This window comes from Ambystoma mexicanum, chromosome 1p (genome assembly GCF_040938575.1).
Source record: "Ambystoma mexicanum isolate Mex_15411 chromosome 1p, UKY_AmexF1_1, whole genome shotgun sequence".
NCBI lineage: Eukaryota > Metazoa > Chordata > Amphibia > Caudata > Ambystomatidae > Ambystoma > Ambystoma mexicanum.
The window spans coordinates 1294617203-1294637959 of NC_090921.1; the positions used below are offsets into that span (position 1 = coordinate 1294617203).

A 20757-nucleotide genomic window follows, 5' to 3' on the forward strand; every position below is an offset into this window, starting at 1 on the left:
AAAAATAACATCTAAAGGAAGGGCAGCGGTTACCGTCTGTGTCTTCGACGGATGACTCCTCTAACCGATGCGACACACCATCAAAGCTATTACAAATCGCGAATAACTCACAAGGCTGTGATACAAAAGAAATTCATTCATCAAGTTACTGAAAATGTAATCAACAAACGGAGGCCTAATTTATTGTCAGCTGTGGCTATTGCTATTACTCCATTAGCCAAAATGTATGAACAATTCAATGAGAGCTACAGAGATCAGAATACATTGATTGCTCTCGTAAATACCAAAATGATCAGCCTGGAGATGAAGCTCCAAGAAATGAAAATTCAGTCTCAAAAAGGACCAACATAAAGAAGAGCAAACAGCAAACATCTTGATGGAATCCTGAAAAAGCTCAGGAGAAGACAAAATGTGGGCAGAAGTGGCCAAAGAAGCCTTATCAATTCTAAGGAAATACCATACAGAGGGAAACGAACGTATCGTCTGTCAGAATGAGATATACAAAAGCCAAAGCGTATCTCAGTGTAATAAGGACAGATGTGTGTGTAAGATCAACCACACAAACGAATGACATTAGCGATATGAGAGCTCAAGCAGAACCCCAAGAGGTGTTGTCGTCCCTTCCTCAAACTCACACAGACGACAGCATAAGGATGCCTGATAAGTCTTGCCAATAAACTAGTGAAATAGACATGTCTATGCCTCCAACTTCAAAAAATGCTGGTGTGTTGCCTTTTGAGAAGTTAAGGGCGGAGGACAAGCAAATTGCACAGGCAAAAAATCATAAGGCTGTGGCTTTGGACCACCCAGTGCGAAATCCAACAGACGCAGATGATGGAAAAATATCTAGTAACTCCATACCTGCCTCTTGTGATGGAGAAACGACGGGAAATTCGAACAAAGAAAGCTACCCTATCTTTGAAAAAAATAAAAAAACACTTGATAAAGTGAAGAATTCTAAGATCGAAAAAAAGGATATGCCAAACATGAAGAAAAAAACAAAAAACGTGACAAAGGGAAAATACCCAAATGCCAAGAACTCTTGTAAGTTCCTGAGAAATCTTAAGGCGCTGAACGTGACAACCGAAAGTTCCAGCAATGGTACATCGGGTAATGAGACAAACACACCCTCAATGTTAAAAACAGTAGGGCCGGAAAATAAGATACTGCGCCGAATGGAAATCTATCCAATGTGGACCTCCCATTGGAAGAAGCAGATATAGAGGATTTACTTGATGTATCCACCTATGAAATAACTGACGAAGAAGGAAGTGATGCTTCGGAAAATGAGGAGGAAAAGTTGTTAAATCCATCACTCCAACACGAAAGTACTGAGGAAGGTTATACAGCTCCTAAGACTGTAGGCGAAGAGGTTAAAACATGGAAAAGAATTGTTGCTAAATCGACACCGCAAAAGAAGCTGAATATCAATGAAGAAAAGAAGGAAAAGGCTGTTTCATTTCAATGATTCCTTACAATGAAAGAAAAAAGGGAGAGGATGCTTGCCAAACTAAAAACTGCGGATGACAGAATAAAAAAACTATAGTGTGGACGGAAATCCAGCCATTCCGTTGGAAAAGAAAAAAAATCTCCAAACTACGAAGAAAAGGGAAGGGCCGTCTGCCCAGAGAAATTTAGGAGCCCAATCCTCTGACGAATCATGGAGGGTCGTAAAGAAGAGTGAAATCTATGAGCCAAAAAGCTTGCTCTAATGCGATCCTGGGAGGATCTGACTTTCGACTACTTTTAGAACAAACCGAACCCAAAGATGATGGTTTGATTCTAAATCGTTTCAATGTTATGCAGCTCCTAAACCATGCACCTAATGTGAAGATGATCTCATCCAACGATATCAAAAGAGTGGTATTTATTGGTGACTCAACCCTAGATCGAGTAGTGTTACACATACACTCGAAGGTTGTGCATGACCTTATTCTAAGAAATGCAGAGGAGGCATATTATCTTGGGTTTTTGATAGAAGAGATAATCAAGAAGAAGGAGCCCAAGAAAAAAGTATTAGTCACAGTGTAAACGAGGAATCTGATTCTACTCAAGGACCCATGAAAAGCCCACAAATTATACATGGCGCCAAAATAACTCAAAGCAGAGCAAGATGAGTTATGTTGGGATGAAGAAAATATTACTGAACTAATGAAATTAAAAAAAGTCTCTCAGAGTCACAATCGAAGCACAAAATTCCCAAAAAAATATGAACCAAAAGTACAGCTAAGAGGAGCTATTGATGACAGTTGAACTTGGATGACGGGAGCCTTACATTCAACAAATTGCAGCTAACATAAGGACGAAATGGATAAAAACTGATAACAGTGGGTTCCTGGAATACCCGTGGATTCACTCATTTATTACAGAATTCTAATAACATCTTGAAGCCCTTGGACATCATCTGTTGTCAGGAAACATGGCTTGCCTTGGTGCCTTTGGTAGACGGGTTTGACCTTGCTTTCAAACCTGCCATGCGCAAAGACAGAGGTCATCGGATGCCTGGAATGTTACTATGATTAAAAGAAAAAAAGTGGCTTACGAATTAGTACCTCCAAAAATCCTTGTCCTTATACGCAAATAATTACAGTGATAAACCATTGTCGGAATGAGCGACATCCAATAAGGATACACATTATTAACATTTATTGGCAGCATAAAGCGGCTGGTGAAACTGCATTTGTTGACCAATTTTGTGATCTTGTAGATCAGATAACCGAGTCTGGGGACAATGCTTCCATTATTATATGCGGAGATTTCAATATGGATCTACTAACAAATGAGAATGGATCAAAAGAGAAACGTTCACAAAACTTGAGGAAAATCATCTGGGAAGAACTTGATGTCAGGTGTATGGACATTCTCAATGGTAACATATAAGGCGACATTCTGGCGCAAGTTACTTGTGAGAGAGGTACGCAGAAAGCGATCCTAGATTACTTCATAACATCTAAAGCCATGACAAACAGGATCCAAAATATGAAGGTCACCAAAACCTGTCTAAGTGATCATAACCTAGAAACCGTTTTCTTTAACATGGATCCATCTGAAAAGCTAGCGAAATGGGACAAACAAATTTAAGTCCTTCCAGGTGGAAATAGGCTGCAAATGAGCAGCGCAAAAATAAAAGATCTTACAGCCAAATTTAATAAGTGGAATAATGAAGATGAAGAAGGAAAGCCAGAGTATGACATCCTTCTTCATGTATACAAGACCTCAAGGCAAATAAACCATAAAGAAAGTGTAAAAAAACACATATATAATCCAGAAGTTGTGGGGAAAAAAAAGATTTGAGAAAACAATTGCGTATAATTGAAAGTAACAATAAATCAAGAGTTGAAAAACAGAAAAAAAAAGAAAAAGAAAATGCTATATAAAAATTTGATAAAATGGCATAAAGCTGTAATGGAACAAAAAGATGCCGAGGGCATGATGTCATGTCTAGTTCAAAGAAATTCAAGAGACTTCTGGGCGGCAATAAATGACCTGGAGAAACCAAAAACTGTCAGTTTAAGCAATGTGGTTACAGAAACTCAATGGACTTCCCATTATACGGCACTCTTCCAGAAGAACAAAGACGATGAACCATCTAAAACGTCAAGTGAGGGGCCGTGGAATCTTAGTATAGAGAGAGGACATTTTAAATAACATCAAGAGCTTAAGTACATCACGGGTGCCAGGACCCGACGGCCTAACAAATCACATGTTAAAAAACAACCCGGAAGAGTGGGCGAACTTTTGTTTCAGGCTGTTCAAGATGGTATTAACACTTGGAAGAGTCCCCAGAACATGGAGAAGAGCAATAATCGTGCTGATTTTTAAAAAAGGCTCAAGGTTGGACGCTAATAACTATAGACCTATAGCACTTCTCGATGTGGTGGGAAAACTTTTCGCCAGTCAGAAGCTGAACCAATTGACAGCATGGTTCCGTAATGCAGGAGCCACAGATCTACGGCAAACTGGTTTTGCCAGAGGAGTGGGTTGTAACCTGAATCTATTCATCTTGAACATACAGATAATGGAGACGATAAGACAAAAACAAGTAATCTACGTTGCATTAATTGATCTGGCCCACGCCTTTGACGGTGTGGATAGAGAAATGCTGTGGGAAAAAATTCAAAAGAAGGGATGACCAGCAAGTCTGGTTGCTGTGATAACTGCACTCTATGCAGACACCGCTGTACAAGTTCGTCTTGATCAGAGAGGGCACATTACTGCCCCCATCCCAACTACTCATGGAGTAAAACAGGGCTGCCCTCTAGGAGCTACGCTGACTAACTTCTTTATATCGGACGTGGGTGAGGCGCTGAGTAATGTACACTCTTTTCCACCTAAAATCAATGAGGAACACCTTAATATGATTATATATGCAGATCTTGCAATCTTGGATCTAACGCCAATCGGACACCAGAGGAAGATCAACACCCTAAAAGCCTACATTGAAATAAATAGACTGGAAATTAACGTACATAAAACAGAGATCTTTGTATTGAAGAATTTACAAGGCGCACGCAATCAAAACGCGTGTGGTAAATTCCAATGGAAGCTGGGCAATGATGTTATCAAAGTTGTCACTGAAGCTAAATATCTGGCCCTAACCAGAAGTGCTAGCATTTGTGAAGAACCGATGACCAAAAAGCTGGTGTCCAAATGTAACCAACTTGCTGCACAAGGTTCGAATCTCAACATAAAATATGGAAAATATTCCATGGTCCCAGTTGTTTGCTTCTACAGAAACAAAATACTACCTGCACTGACCTACGGAGTGGAGACTCTGTTTGGAATCAGTCAAGAGTTCTGGATAAGATGTGAGCATGTCATATGGCGAAGAATCCTGAAACTGCCTAAAGGCTTTCCAACTGCCTGTATGCGGTATGAATTAAGTGCATCATCTATGCATGTTGTTACACGGAATGCACTAAACCTATACAGGAAAATTGTAGGAGATAACATCTCTCCGCAATTTGGTATCTTAAAACAAAAGAAAGAGGAAAGGAGGGATGGCCTCTTTAAAACCTGGAAAGGATCGTGTGAAACAATCTTAAATCAACTGAACACTAATACACAAACTTTAGTGCAGAATCCAGATGCAGTCAAACAAATATGCTAACATTGGACTGGATTGAGACACAAGACAAAAGAAGACAACATAAAAGAATGAAAAACGCTCCATTTGAAACAAAGAAACTAAATGAACTCCCAAAATACCTGACACAATTTACGTGCAAAAGGAGGAGAAGAACTTTTATGCTGTTCAGGTTAAATGAATGGGAAACAATGGAGACCCTATACCAAAGAAGAGATCAAATGGAAGAAGACTATAAATGGGGAAGACTCATTGAAGCATCTGGTGTTAGCGTGTCCGACTCTACGAGATGACAGAGCGAGGTGTATGGGACTAGAGTTAGACAAATACTCTACATATACGGTTGAAGAATGGTGGAGTGCTATCCATATTGGAGAAAACAACAAATTAACTTTTGCACCGACTGCATTTTTAGAAGTAATAGGAAGATATTTGAAAGCAAAAAGTGATGTATCATGCTAAAAGACTAATAGCTAGCTAATAGAGCTATACAACTCCATCTCGAGAAAAGGTAAGATATGTAGAGCTCAGCAGGAAATTGCATTGCTGTAAATTTTTAAAAGTTTGTAATAAACTGAAAAAAAAAAAAACGACATTCATTTTTTAATCTTCCTTTAGCTCCATCTATCCTTTTTGGGTTTCCCCACAACCCCCCCTAAAGTCAACCTGTCCCTATCCGCATCTCCTAATACCGTGTTTGCCTGGTTTCTTTCCGTGACGCACTTCCGTTATCACGGATAATCTCGCTCTGCATTTGCAGCAATCCTAAGAGATTCCTGCAGCAAGATGAACATTATCTGATTGGGAAAGGGCCATCTAACCTTCCCCAAAGGGTCAAACTATTTGGGCCCCTCTCTCCTTCCCCTATATCTACCATAATTAAAATGTCCGCTTTCCCCTCGTTCAAATATAAATTTGCTAACTTTTTTTGTGCACGCGGGACTATCATGCGCATGGCTCCCATCAATCAATACACAAAATGGCTGCTTTTTTTTCTGAAAAGCCCCATTGCTGCAATTCACCATGGGCAGTGGTGGAAATGGAACAAATGTGGTAGGGGATCTCACAACACAATGGCTGCGGTGGGGGAGGAGTTTTGGGGGGTGGCCGAGGGGGCGTGGTCTAGAGGGGGCTGGGCTCGTAGTGGACATCCAGCAATGCAGGAATACAAAAATAAATAAAATAATTATAAAAAAAGCCTGCGACTGCAGCATTGCCCTTTACCGCCGGCTTTGCCACTGGTGTGTAAATGCACAATACTCGCTATATGTACAACTGAAAGAAATCAGTTGTACATGTAGTGAGCATTGTGCAAAACACACCAGTGGCAAAGCCGGCGGTAAAGGGCAATGCTGCCGTTGTGCACGCTTTTTTTTTTCTTTGTTTTTTTAAGTATTCCAGCGCGTTTCATGGGCTTGGGTGGCTGGCTCTGGCTGGATCCTGAGATCCGGCTCCATATCTGGTGCCGGATCTCGCATCTGCTGAGAACCGGCCCAATGACCAGCACTGACCATGGGGTATGTGGAGTTAATTTGATTCTCTATGAAATGTTCAAGAAACTAATGGGACGATTTGGTAAGACGTTCTACATCGCCAGCTTTTATTTTTCGCTGAAAATGTTTCGCCCGAAAAACTCATTGAAAATTATAGGGGGTGGGTGGTAAGGGCATATGTGGGGGTATAGGGGTTACAAAAGGGGAAGGGGATGTAGCGGGGGCGGGAATCCCCAAATATAAAAAAAAAAATGAGATGAGTTTTTTTCAGCTGAACATCCTGCCGATCTAATAACATAGAACGGACCATTTATACCAAATGTCTATATAGCTGCACACGCCGGTCATAACAGTTTTTTTATTTGGCGCGAATCCACCCACCAGTTTCTACTCTGCGTCTGTCCCAAACATTCACTTTTTCATCTATGGGAAAATAAATGGGGCTCGTGAAAAAACTGCTTTTTGTTTTACGCTTAACAACTTTTGAATCGTTTTCCAATTTGGAGGAGCCTTTGGTGGCCAATGTTTTTGGAACGTTTCAGCCAGATCCGTTCAGCGAGAAAAAGTTACTAGCAATAGAGCTAGGAGGAGAAGACGGAAGGGTGGTGAGTTAATAGCAGCTCATATTCCCAGAAGCCCTGGAGAGGACTGGCAAGCATTTTCTCACAGACCTTGCAGCGTCAGTAACCATTGCATTTGTCCATTTGCCTTTTTTGCCAATTATTCCTTTGCGCATGCACCCCGCTGCGCTTTGCACTTTCCACAATTAATCAATTGGCATGACAGTATTTCAAATGGCAAACTTGGCCGCAGTTTTATTTCCATGACAACAGAATTATTGTACACATTGCAACACATTTGTGAACTTCAGTCTGCAAGTGTGGCGCTTGCTCCGTGCCAGATTTCCCTTGCTTCCCCCTATACTTTTGTATAGTAGGCCCCCAACTCCCCCGACCCTTTGTACCTGAGCGCTGTTTGTTTTGGGGGTAGCTGAGCCTTATTCGTTACCACCAGACGCCCCCGCCGTTTAGGCCCCCAAGAGGCACTGGTCCGGAAGAGCAAAGACCCATTCCGGTTTCCTTCTGGCTCGTCCGCAGTCTATCATTTGTGCTTGGTTGCTCAAACACCGCCAACACTGTCCCACATAGTCCTGACTGTCCTGCGACAGCGACGTCCAGGTGTCACCCTCCTTCCCTGCCCTTTCGTGGGTGGGTGGAAAACGAAATCCTTCTGATCCGGCGAGTTGGCAGGGTCCCACTGCAGGAGTGAGATGTCTCTGCAGACCAGCCGTGCTGCTTATAAGGCGCTTGCCCCGCCCACTTCCTTTGTCAGCCCTCTGCGGGCTTTTGGGTTGTTTTGGCGCCCTGGCACCGTTCTGCCCCCTGTCCTCCCTTTCCCCAGGGGAGGGTCACAGGTTGCAGGCGACATGACCCCGCAGCGGTTACAATGCTGCCTCCTCCATTTTGTTTTTGGGTCTTTTCGTCATCAGCGACATAACCACTGCATTTGTCCATTTGCCTTTTTTGCCAGTTATTCCTTTGCGCATGCACCCCGCTGCGCTTTGCACTTTCCACAATTAATCAATTGGCATGACACAGTATTTCAAATGGCAAACTTGGCCGCAGTTTTATTTCCATGACAACAGAATTATTGTACACAGTGCAACACATTTGTGAACTTCAGTCTGCAAGTGTGGCGCTTGCTCCGTGCCAGATTTCCCTTGCTTCCCCCTATACTTTTGTATAGTAGGCCCCCAACTCCCCCGAACCTTTGTACTTGAGCCTATCCTGCCCGTGCAGGTGTGCGTGGGTAGGGAGAGCGCCGTTTGTTTTGGGGGAAGCTGAGCCTTATTCGTTACCACCAAACGCCCCCGCCGTTTAGGCCCCCAAGAGGCGCTGGTCCGGAAGAGCGAAGACCGATTCCGGTTTTCTTCTGGCTCGTCCGGAGTCTATCATTTGTGCTTGGTTGCCCAAACACCGCCACGCCACAAAGTGGGTTCTCGCCCACTGTGGCTCCCCTCCTTCCTGTCTCCTTCTCATAACTCCAGCAATTTGGTACAAATGTTCCAGAAAAAGAGCTCCATTCCTTTTGTGGACAGGTGCACCCCATCTTTTAGGAAGTACTCGAGCGTCTTCCGGTCAATCAAGCCATGCCCGATTTGATGGAAACCTCTGCCCCTGCAGAATTTTGCAGTGGCCCCATTCAGCTTCCTCCTCGATTTCTCCACTGCTGAATGGCTCTCTGCCCCCCCTCCATTGCGCCCTGGGAATAACTTCAGACCATATAATTTCAGTTTCACCCAACTGTGAAGAGATTTCCTGCAACGAGCTTGTAATGTCCCTCAGCAAGACACCCCTCCCCAGGCTGGTCAGGTCGTTCCCTCCCAAGTGTATCACCAACACCTCTGGCTTCTGCTGCCTATTCAGCAATTTCTGCAATCACCCCATTAGCTGAGCCCACTTCATCCCTGGCACCCCAGGCCACTCAATCCTGAACTCGCTGGCTGTCAGCGCCTCCTGCTGCTGAGTCCAGCTCGCCTTGGCCCTTGAGATGAACGAGTGCCCCACTACCCACACAATGCATATCCTCCTTCCTTGTGCTGCTGGGAAATAACAAATGGAGGGAACGGCATGGTTAACTTACATTTTTTCTGGCCTGATATATCGTTTGTAGCATCCCGAAGACCATCTCCGCAACTTCTTGATGACCTCCGCCCCTAATCCCCCGACCGCCGTGGAGGTGGCGGCCCCTATTCGGAATGAATGTGTCCCAAACCGACCCCCCCCCCCCCCCGTCAACCCCATCCTTGCCAAACCTTGCGCCATCACTTTTTTAAACTGAAAGCGGCTTAATGCGGACCGTTCTCTGTGCAAGAGCCACGGCGCCTCTGCCTCAGACGGCAGCCGTTGCTGGAGAAAGTTGGCCACTGCCGCCACCGGGCATACTCTGCTTGTCTGAATGGCCTGCAGTGTTAATGCCGCCCCCTTTCCCTTCTGATCCGTTTTTGACCTTCTCACATAGATGACCACTTGGGTGCTGTTCACCTGGACGTCCTTTAAGCGTAAAAACCCACTCCCCTTGCCGTCCTTGTTCTCTGGCACCAGCTCGCTGACCCTGAGCGCCCCAAAGAATGCCACCGTAAAGGCGGCCGTGAACAGTACCCTCTCGGCCTCGTCGTTACATAATGCGCCCAGACATTTAATTAACCCGTGCAATTTTAAAATATCAATTGGCCGCCTCTCATCTGGTTTTGTTACAGTTTGCTTTGTGCAGCCTCTCATGGCCAGCATGATGTAGTGTTCCTTGGTGGGGTCCTTCTCCCCCTTCATCTTGGCGTAATGCGCTATGGCCGCCAAGTGGTATCCTACCCACGCCCGGGTCTTCCCAGTCTTCCAGCACCACCCCACAAATGCCCGTAGCGGGTTCTCACCCCAGTCGCCTGTTAGCACCTCTTCTTGGAATTGCATAAAACGGTCCCAACATGCCCTGTACCTCTTAGCTGTACCAGGCGCCAGTGCTGTCTCTACCAAGGAGCTCAGATCACCCCAATCATCCCCCACCATTGTTCCTTGAACGGGGCCATTTCTTTCCTTGCTTCGGGGCAGCTTTCCCGGAACCGGTCCCACTGTAAACGAGACAGAGAATCAATGGCCGTATTTTTTACCCCGGGAATGTGCCGTGCCCTGACTTCAATGTTCAAACTTAACAGACTTTTGGTAAGTTCCCCGAGTAGCCGTAATACCCTCAGATTGCTGGATGACCCTGTGTTAATAATCTGGACCACCGCCAAATTATCCGACCATAAGGCAACTTTTGTATTCTGCAGGTGCCCCCCCCATAGCCTAAATGCCACTACTATGGGGAATAGTTCCAATAGCGTAATGTTCTTAGTGACCCCTTCCTTGTGCCGTTCCAGTGGCCAAGCCATGCCACACCACCTGTCCCCCAGGATCGCACCAAAACCCAGGGACCCTGAGGAATCGGTAAACAGTTTGAGCCTCTGACTGCTAGCCTAGTCGCCACCCGGATGGATTCCATTATGAAGGTATCCCACATCATGAGATCCTACTTTACCTCTGTCCCCAACCGGACGTGCTGAGAGGCGTGTTGCAACCCTACTGTCTTTAGTTCCACACTTCTGGCAAACGCTCTGCCCAATGGTATTACTCTCCCTGCAAAATTGAGGTTACCTGCCAATGACTGTAGCTCCCGCAAGGTCGCCTTGCTTTTACCCAGTCGGTCTTGTATCAAGACCTGTAGCTTCTGTACCTTGTCCTGCGGGAGCCTACACTCGCCTTTTACTGAATCAATCTCAATTCCCAGGAATGTCAATGTCGTGGCTGGACCCATGGTCTTCCCTGGTGCCAAAGGCACCCCCAACTGTTCCATTCACCCCTGAAATTCCTCCATCAGGGCCCTGCATTCCGCTTTCCCCTTTCTCCCAATGAAGAGGAAATCATCCAGGTAATGCAAAATTCCCCCCCTCCTTCTTCTTCTGCCTCACTGTAAATTCCAAGAAGGAGCTGAAGGCCTCGAAATATGCGCATGAGATACCGCAACCCATTGGCAAGCACCTGTCGTAGTAGTAGTTGTTACCCACTTTGAAACCCAGCAAGTGGTAACTGTCTTTGTGGATTGGTAACTATCGGACAGCTGACTATGTCTGCTTTCCCCAACAGAGCCCCTTCCCCCCGCTGCTTTCACCATTTGTACCGCATCCTCCAGGGAGGCGTACTGTACCCTGCACCACTCCTCAGGTATGCCATCATTCACCGATTGCCCTTCGAGGAAGGATAGGTGGTGGATCAGGCGGAACTGGCCCTCTTCCTTCTTCGGTACCAACCCTAGTGGGGACACCACCAGATTGTCCATGGGTGGAGCCGGGAATGGGCCTGCCACTCTCCCTAGTTTCACCTCCTTTTCCACCTTCCTCTCTACCACCTCAGGTTTCTCCAATGCCGACCGTAAGTTGGCCGCCTCCTTCCCCCCGGGCTACCTGCCCCCGGGATCTGAAAACCCCACCTGAACCCTTGCCACAACAACTTAGCATCTGCCTTGTTGTGATATATATTCAGAAAGGGAGTCATGGCAAGGAGGCTAACTGGCGTGGGTAATTTCCCTTTAATCACACATTGCATTGTTTCGCGGGCATATTAATCAACATTTGCTTTTTCTTTAGGCTTGCTACTGTCCCTGAGCCTGGCTTCGCCTGGGGTGGCTCTGCGGGGACCGGTGCTGCCACCCCTTTGGTGCTTGTATCTGCATGTCTTCCCATATGAACAGTACCCCTCTGCAAACCTCCAGCAGTTCTCTTGCTCCCCCTGGTGGGCTGCTGCCCGGTACACCCAGGAGGAGGGCCCGCGAAAGGACCCCTTCCCCCGCTGCGTGTACCCACCTCTGCCTCTCCCTGCCCAGGACCTCTCCCCTTGCGGCTTGTCCTATGGCTCCCTGTAGGGTACCACTTTGTCCATGTATCCCCCCGACATCCATCTCGTCCCATGACATTGCTGGCCATATTTGCATTTTAAGCCTGAAACCCCGGTCTTTCTCCAGCCACCCCTCGCCGCCATATTTCTGATACAAGTCATGCACATACTGCTCATAGGCTATCATTGCTAGCACATCATGTGGATACCTTTCCAACATCACTGAAATGTACATCCTCTTTCCACCTGAGGAGCAGGTGAGTGCGCCCCCATCCGCGACCCCATTCGGCATCCCTTTTTGTGTTTCTCCAGCCCCCGGCCCCGCATTGCCCCGTGGTTCCCTCCTCTCCCTTCCGGCATCCTTCGTCTGCCCGCCCGCCCGCCTCCCAGCTCGCCCCCCACCCCTGATTGGTCACCAAGCTTTGCCTTACTGGGTCTAGCGACCTGCGCCACTGCACCTACTCCTCCTTCCATCTGAGGAGCAGGTGAGTGCGCCCCCCATCCGCGACTCCATTCGGCGTCCCTTTTTGTGTTTCTCCAGCCCCTGGCCCCGCATTGCCCCGTGGTTTCCTCCTCTCACTTCCGGCATCCTTCGTCTGCCCGGCCGCCTCCCAGCCCGCCCCCCACCCTGATTGGTCACCAAGCTTTGCCTTACTGGGTCTAGCGACCCGCGCCACTGCACCTACTCCTCTTTCCATCTGAGGAGCAGGTGAGTGCGCCCCCATCCGCGACCCCATTCGGCGTCCCTTTTTGTGTTTCTCCAGCCCCCGGCCCCGCATTGCCCCGTGGTTCCCTCCTCTCCCTTCCGGCATCCTTCGTCTGCCCGCCCGCCACCCAGCCCGCCCCACCACCCCTCCCTAGTTCAGCTCCCGCCCCCGACCCGCCCATCCCTCCCCTCATCACTGCTCTGTCCAGGGCAGCCCTCTGCCCGGCAGCCCCCTGCGGCTAAGGGCCCCAAGGCCAAGTGTACTCAGTTGCATCTAGAAGCTGCACCCAATTAGCCTCTCTCTGAAAGTTGAATTTAGAATTGTCCCCACCTGCATTAGAATTGTTCCCACCTGCATTAGAATTGTTCCCACCTGCATTTAGAAGTGTACCCAATTGCATTTAAAAGTGTACCCAATCGCATTTAAAAGTGTACTCAGTTGCATCTTAGAGGCTGCGCCCGATTGCCTCTCTCTGAAAGTTGAATTTAGATCTGTTACCACCTGCACTAGAACTATGCCCACCTGCATCTAGAACTGTACCCAATCACAGAAGTGTACTCAGTTGCATTTGGAGGCTGCGCCAGATAGCCTCCCTGTGAAAGTTGAATCTAGAATTGTCCCCTCCTGCATTTAGAAGTGTACCCAACTGCATTTAAAAGGATACTCAGTTGCATTTTAGAGGCTGTCCCCAATAGCCTCTCTGCGAAAGTTGAATTTAGATCTGCTCCCATCCGTATTTAGAAGTGTACCCAATTGCAGTTAGAAATGTACTCAGTTGCTTTTGGAGGCTGCGCAGGATAGCCTCCCTGTGAAAGTTGAATTTAGATCTGTTACCTCCTGCTTTAGAACTGTTCCCACCAGCATTTAGAAGTGTACCCAATTGCAGTTGGAAGTTGCGCCGGATAGCCTCTCTGAGAAAGTTGAATTAGAATTGTTCCCTCTTGCATGTAGAAGTGTACCCAACGGCATTTAGAAGCGTACCCAATTGCATTTAGAAGCTGCGCCCAATAGCCCCTCTACGAAAGCTGAATTTAGATCTGTTCCCACCGGCATTAGAAATGTTCCCATCCGTATTTAGAAGTGTACCCAATTGCATTTAGAAGTGTACTCAGTTGCATTTGGAGGCTGCGCCAGATAGTCTCTCTGTGAAATTTGAATCTAGATCTGTTACCTCCTGCTTTAGAACTGTTCCCACCTGCATTAGAAGTGTACCCAACTGCAGCTAGAAGTTGCGCCGGACAGCCTCTGAGAGAAAGTTGAATTAGAATTGTGCCCTCTTGCATGTAGAAGTACACCCAACAGCATTTAGAAGTATACCCAACTACTTTTAGAGGCTGCTCCCTATAGCCTCTCTGTACAAGCTGAATTTAGAAAGGTTCCCACCTGCATTTAGAAGTGTACCCAGTTGCACCTGAAAGTTTTGCACCCAATAACCCTTCTATGAAAGTTGATTTTAGAATTGTCCCCACCTGCATTAGAAGTGTACACAATCTTACTTAGAAGCTACGCCCAATAGCCTCTCTGAGAAAGTTGAACTAAGAACGGCTCCCACTCGCATCTAGAACTGTACCCTGCACCCTCTCTGAGAAAGTTGAAATTAGAATTATCCCCTGTCGCAACTAGAAGTGTATCCAACAGCATTTTAGAAATGTACCCAATTGCATTTAGAAACTGCACCCATTAGTTTCTCTGAAAGCTGAATCTAGAACTGTTTCCACCTGCAATTTAGAAATTAGAAATGTACCCAACTTCATTTTAGAAGTGTACCCAGTGGCACTTGAAAGTTGCACCCATTAGCCTCTCGGTGAAAGTTGAATTCAGAATTGTTCCCAACAGCATTTTAGAAGTGTACCCAATAGCCTCTCTGTAAAAGATAAATTCAGATCTGTTCCCACCTGCATTAGAAATATTCCATGTTAGTTAGAAGCTCCGCCCAATTGCCTCGCTGAGAAAGTCGAATTAAGAACTGTTCCCACCTGCATTCTAGAACTGTACCCTGCACCCTCTCTAAGAAAGTTGAATTTGGAATTGTTCCCACCAACATTTAGAAGTGTACCCAATTGCATTTAAAATTGCACCCAATAGCCTCCCTGAGAAAGTTGAATTTAGGACTGTTTCCCACCTGCATTTAGAAGTATACCCAACTACATTTGGTGTTGCGCCCATTAACCTCTCAGAAAAATTGCTCAACTCAGTAGTATACCCAACTGCATTTAGAAAGTATACCCAATTGCATTTAGAACCAAGTTGCACTTAGAAGTATCCCCAATTGCCTAGAAGCACCAATTAGTCCTTGACTAGTTGTGCCCAGAAGTGTTTCTATAAGTGTGAATCACCAACCCTAGAACCACAATCAGAAATCCCTCCTAAATCAACCCAACGCCGTCACAAACCATGAGCGCACCAACTCCACCAGTGCCCGTTAGAAACGACTCCCATCGACCCACTCCACTCTCCGATCTGCTCTCCCCCCCCTCCCAAGAAAACCCACCATCCTCCGCAATCCCTGCCAGCACCCTCACCAAACAGCAAGACTGGGGGGCACGATGGCGTGCCACCCACCCCAAGACCGCTCACCTCCTGAACCCCACTGCCAAACCGCCAGCACTGCCCACGCCCGCTCCCCCCACTACCACACCCCACCCTGCAGTCACCCACTCCCCGCCTTGCCATCATACCCCTGCCACCTTTCCCCACCGACGGCACCCTTTCCCTTCCCCAAAAACGGCGCGCCTCGCCCTAGCGAGAACTGAAGCTACCTCCGTCTCCCCCTCTGAACCCCCTACCCTCTCTCTCACACCAATCGCAGCAAAGAAACTAACGAGGAAGCGTTCCTGGTCCCCCTCAACCTCTCTGCTCTCCTCGCCTCCCCTGTCTCGACCCACCTCCTCCCTCCCTTCCCCAGATGGTTCACTCCTGAGCTGAAGACCAGTAAACGACACTACAAATTCCTAGAACGCAATTGGCAAAAAGAGAAAACCCTCGAGAGCAGGACCACCTTGGCCCGACACCTGTACCGTTACAAGGCTGAAATCCGGAAAGCTAAAAAAGTCCACTACAACACCCGAATCCTAAACTGCAAAAACCCAAGCAAAGAACTCCACAAAATCATCTCCGAATTCACCAACCCAACTTGTAATACAACCGTCCCGACCCCGTCACAATCACTGTGTGACTCACTCTCCCTCCACTTTTACACCACAGCTATTGAAAGGACAAAAACTCTAAACACCAAACTGGCTCTCATTCAACCAATTAACAATCCCCCTCCCATACCGGCCAGCTCGTCAAATACAACCTCTACTCAACCAACGTTCGAATCCTTTAGTCCAATATCACCAGAACAATTTCTCAAACTTCTATCAGCACGCAAACCATCTGGATCCCCTCTAGACCCCTGCCCAGCCACAACCCTTAAAGAAATCTTTGCTTCTCCCAGCGCTGGAGAACACGCAAGATCTATCATAAATGCCTCCCTTGCCTCCGGTATTTTTCCCGAAGCATTCAAAATGGTACACGTCAAACCTCTAATCAAAAAACCCTCACTCGACCCTCTCGAGCCCAAAAACTACCGCCCAATCTCAAACACCAGATTCCTTGCCAAACTCATTGACCGAACCGCCTACTCCCAACTAAACGCCTTTGTCGAAGCCAACAATCTCCTTGACCCTGACCAATCAGGTTTCAGAACTCGGCACGGAACCGAAACAACCATAACCTCGATCTGGGACGACCTTAAAATGACAGCAGACTCCGCAGGATGTGCCGCTCTAATCCATCTCGACCTATCCGCTGCCTTTGACACGATCAATCACTCAATCCTCCTAGACCGCCTCCACTCCCTAGGAATTCGTGGAACCACTCTTAAATGGATAGCTTCATTCCTCAAAGACAGGCACCAAATAACACTCTCCAGCTTTACCTCCCAAGCTCGACCAGTCGACACGGGAGTCCCTCAAGGAGCATGTCTATCCGCCCTCCTGTTCAACCTCTACCTGACCACCCTGCCTCCAATAATTCGTTCACACAACATCCTATGTTACAACTACGCCGATGACACTCAACTAATTCTAAAATTCCTGAACTCGAAACCCAATTCCCAACCCGACCTGGCATCCTGCCTTGTAAACAGAGCGCTGGATGACCCAAAGCCACCTCTTATTAAACCCCTCCAAAACAGAAATCATGATTTGCGGCAACTCTGACCTTCCGCACCCACTACCCTGGCCACCCGCCATGGGCTGCTCACCTACACCCTCCAAAACAGTAAAAAATCTCGGATGCACCCTTGACTCCGACCTAACACTCTTGCGCCAAGTCAACAATGTCTCAAAGTCCTGCCACTACCACCTCAAAAACCTTAGGCGCGTCTTTACTTACCTCTCATTTCCCAACAGAGTCTCCGCTGTCCAATCAATCGTTATATCCAGACTGGACTACGTAAACCCCCTATAACTCGGAATCCATGCCTACCAACTGAATAAACTCCAAAGAGCACAAAACGCGGCGGACAAAATGCTACTTGCGCTCAATCCAAGAGACCACATCTCCCCAGCCCTTAAAACACTGCACTGGCTTCCAGTTGCCCGTAGGGTAGCTTTCAAAACCTTATGCCTCTCCCATCGAGCACTGCATAAAACTGGACCGCAATATCTTCAAGACAAACTAATAGCTTATCATCCCACTCGCACACTAAGATCGAGCTCAGCCGGCCTCCTAGTAATTCCCAAGACAAACTCAGTCAGGCTGGGTGGATCATCATTCTCTGCCATGGCACCAACCCTGTGGAACTCACTCCCACCCTACATCCGCCTAACTGAGGACATAACGGCCTTCCGCAAATTACTGAAAACCTGGCTCTTCCCATAAAACCAATCTAGCATCATCACAATAATACCGACCCATCAAACTACATGAAGCGAGAAATGACAGCTAAATAAACTCGAATGTAAACTACAAAGCGGATGAGTTGCAGAAAGCGAAAGAGGGTGGAGAGCGGATGAGGGTGGAGAGCAAATGAGGGTGGAGAACGGATTAGCGTGGAGAGCGGATTAGCGTGGAGAGCGGATTAGCGTGGAGAGCTGTCGAGTGCCGAGAGCGGTCGAGTGCCGAGAGCGGTCGAGTGCCGAGAGCGGTCGAGTGCCGAGAGCGGTCGAGTGCCGAGAGCGGTCGAGTGCCGAGAGCGGTCGAGTGCCGAGAGCGGTCGAGTGCCGAGAGCGGTCGAGTGCCGAGAGCGGTCGAGTGCCGAGAGCGGTCGAGTGCCGAGAGCGGTCGAGTGCCGAGAGCGGTCGAGTGCCGAGAGCGGTCGAGTGCCGAGAGCGGATGAGTTGTCGAGAGCGGATGAGTTGTCGAGAGCGGACGAGTGTGGAGTGCGGACGAGTTGTGGAATACTGATGAATGCGATGATCGGTAAGAGCAGAGAACAGACGAGAGTGGAAAGCAGACGAGAGTGGAAAGCAGACGAGAGTGGAAAGCGGACGAGAGTGGAAAGCGGACGAGAGTGGAAAGCGGACGAGAGTGGAAAGCGGACGAGAGTGGAAAGCGGACGAGAGTGGAAAGCGGACGAGAGTGGGGAGCGGATAAGAGCGCGAGCGGATGAGAGTGGAGAGCGGATAAGAGCGCGAGCGGAGAGTGGAGAGTGGCCGAGTGTGGAGAGTGGCCGAGTGGGAGGATAGTCGAGTGCGGAGGGCGCCCAAGTGCGGATGAGTGTGGAGAGGGGATGGCAGATGAGAAAAGAGAGCGGATGGCGGATAAGAATGGAGAGCGGATGAGTATGGAGAGCGGATGAGTATGGAGAGCGGATGGCGGATGAGAAAAGAGGGCAGATGGCGGATGAGAAATGAGAGCGGATGAGTGTGAAGAGCGGATGAGTGCGAAGTGCGGAAAAGTCCGGAGAGCGGATAAGCCCGTAGAGCGGATAAGTCCGTAGAGCGGATGAGTGTGGCAAGTGGTTTTTAGTGCGGAGTGCAGCCGAGCGTGGGGACCAGAAGAGAGCTGAGGAGCGTGGAGTAGGGACGAGTGTGGAGAGCAGACTAGTGCGAAGCGAATGATTGTAGAGAGCGGATGAATAAGGAGAGCGAAAAATAAATGGGTAGCATGGATGGGCGTAAGGAACGGGTGTGTATACGGAACGAACGAGTGTCGGATGCGGATGTATATATAGAGCGGACGATTGGGTGAAGCGGATAAATGTGTGGTGCGGACGAGTGTGCCTAATGAGATGAATCCAGGGAGCGGACAAAAACCATAGAGCACATGAGTTTATGGAATGGATGAACAGACAGAGCAGACGAGTAGTTGGCTTTTCCGATGAATGGATGGACCGGACGACCATTGTAGACTGAACGAGTGCCCTATCTGGAGCCGGTATCCAGACTAAACGAGTATAAACTACAAGAGTGTGTGGACTGGACGAGTGTGCGGACTGGACGAGTGTGCGGACTGGACGAGCGTGCACAATTCCTAATAAGTCGAAGATGTCAATAAATTCTTTCCTCCACAACCTCTCCTTGACTGCCCATGGAATATGCCATACCAAAGAATTCACTGTCGCCTACAGATGGACCCCGCTAGGCAGACCAACTGATAGAAATCCCCCGGGTGGGATCCCGCTTATCTGTGGCAACTGACTTATTCCCCCTAGTTGAGACCATACCTGACTCCTACTTCCGCACCATGGCCCCCCCTAAGCCCTGGGCTGTCCCGGGCTGAGTCCCTGCTCCCATGCTACTCACCATCCCTTCCATCATACTAGCATTAGCAACAACATTTGGCACTTGCCCATTTTTCCCCCAGGCTTGCATGCATTCCATCACCATACCTTTCACCATCTCCAGGGACGTGGTTCCTTCCCCAGCGACTTCCACCGTTCTGGTAACAGGAGTGCTGGGTGGGTTCACATGGTTCCCTGGAGCCTCAGCAGGTGTAGAAGCCGTTAAGGCCACATCCTCCTGCACCCTCCCCTTCTGTCGAGGCCTCTTGGTGCCGTTGGCCCATTCCTGACTCGCTTTGGCCTTCGCCGTCAGTGTCCTCTTTCTTTTTGTCGGCTGCACCTCCTCCTCCTCGTCCTCTTCTATGCCGTGGATTTCCACTTCCACCACCGTTGGTTCATTGGTGCTGTCCTGAAACAAAAGTGGTGAGCTTTCCACCATCTGGCTGTGTCTTCTCCTCTCCTGGCCTGGTTGGGCCACCATTGATGTCATCCAGTCTGGCCCGTGGGTAGCCGCTGCCACCCTGGCCATCTCTAGGAAGGCAGCCAGATCCATTGCTTTGTGGGCCCTACCGGGCCAACTGCCCTCTTCCCTCCTGGGTGGTGTGGGGCTCAGCGTGAGCGTTCCTGGCGCGGCCCCGGCTCACCTAAGCGTGCCGGTGTCAGAGTCTGCCTGCTCACCTCCGCTTTCGCCGGTCTTGCTCCTCTGTGCTGGACTGCAGCCGACTCGTCGCCGCTCGAGAGGCTTCACTTCGGGTGGGGAATGGGAAGTACTCCCGGACAGTACTTCGTCCCGCCAGACGACTTCTCCGCGAACCTCCAACAAAATCTTCCGCAACCCAACGAACCACCAACGAAAACCAAAACGAAATCCTTCTGATACGGCGAGTCGGCAGGGTCCCACTGCAGGAGCGAGATGTCTCTGCAGACCAGCCCTGCTGCTTATAAGGCGCTTGCCCCGCCCACTTCCTTTGTCAGCCCTTCACAGGCTTTTGGGTTGTTTTGGCGCCCTGGCGCCGTTCCACCCCCTTCCCTCCCTTTCCCTGGGGGAGGGTCACAGGTTGTAGGCGACATGACTCCGCAGCGGTTACAATGCTGCCTCCTCCATTTTGTTTTTGGGTCTTTGTCGTCAGCACAGTTCTACCCGCAATGGAAAGAGAGGCACCCAGTAGCGTATATTGCCACACATCGTGTTAATGGCTTTCACACGGTACCACCCCCCCCCCCCCACACCCCTGGAAAACGAATCCTACAACTACAAGACCGAAAATGCGGAAATCTTTTAATCTCATTTTTAGGCTTTTGTACACTTTTTTCCACTAAAAATATATGGGGG

The 20757-nt window shown here is 48.5% G+C and overlaps 1 protein-coding gene across 3 annotated transcripts in view; it reads right to left on the reverse strand.

The window, feature by feature from the left end:
• The window catches only part of TRPM4 (transient receptor potential cation channel subfamily M member 4), a 386617-nt gene that overhangs the window by 41009 nt on the left and 324851 nt on the right, over positions 1-20757 (reverse strand). The gene's annotated exons all lie outside the window — the stretch shown is intronic.